Genomic DNA, 373 nt, shown 5'->3' with positions numbered 1-373 from the left:
AAATAAATACAAAGTGGTGGCGCCCGGAAACACAGAGGCTGCAAACACAGGCGATGACCAGTTGCCGTCCTCCCACCGTGTGTGTTGGCAGATGGCCAAATTCACTCTGCTCTTGACATTCGGTGTAGCTCTGCTGTGAGCAGAGCCCCCAAAATACAGGTCACTTTCATAAAAGCTCCCCTCCACGGAAATCTTTAGTAAAGGCGAAAGATTTATGCGACAATGAAGAGAAACTCGAGCTGTATCCCCACCCCTTGGGCCGCCAATGCGCTGCCAGTGGTAAGCCACTATTCTCACCTAGGGTCATCAATGGTGAAGACACCTGCCCACATGCATTTCATCACCCCTCACTCCAAAGGGGAGGAGTAAAGGT

General features: G+C 51.2%; 1 non-coding gene across 1 annotated transcript; it reads right to left on the bottom strand.

Annotated features, from left to right (window-relative positions):
- Positions 1-126: 126 nt before the first annotated feature.
- LOC122143327 lies at positions 127-241 on the bottom strand. Its single transcript, XR_006159111.1, has one exon. It is a non-coding gene; the product is annotated as a U5 spliceosomal RNA (small nuclear RNA).
- Positions 242-373: the final 132 nt, after the last annotated feature.

The sequence above is a fragment of the Cyprinus carpio genome, unplaced genomic scaffold, assembly GCF_018340385.1.
Source record: "Cyprinus carpio isolate SPL01 unplaced genomic scaffold, ASM1834038v1 S000002018, whole genome shotgun sequence".
In the NCBI taxonomy this organism is placed as follows: Eukaryota; Metazoa; Chordata; class Actinopteri; order Cypriniformes; family Cyprinidae; genus Cyprinus; species Cyprinus carpio.
This window is presented reverse-complemented; position numbering and strand designations above follow the sequence as displayed.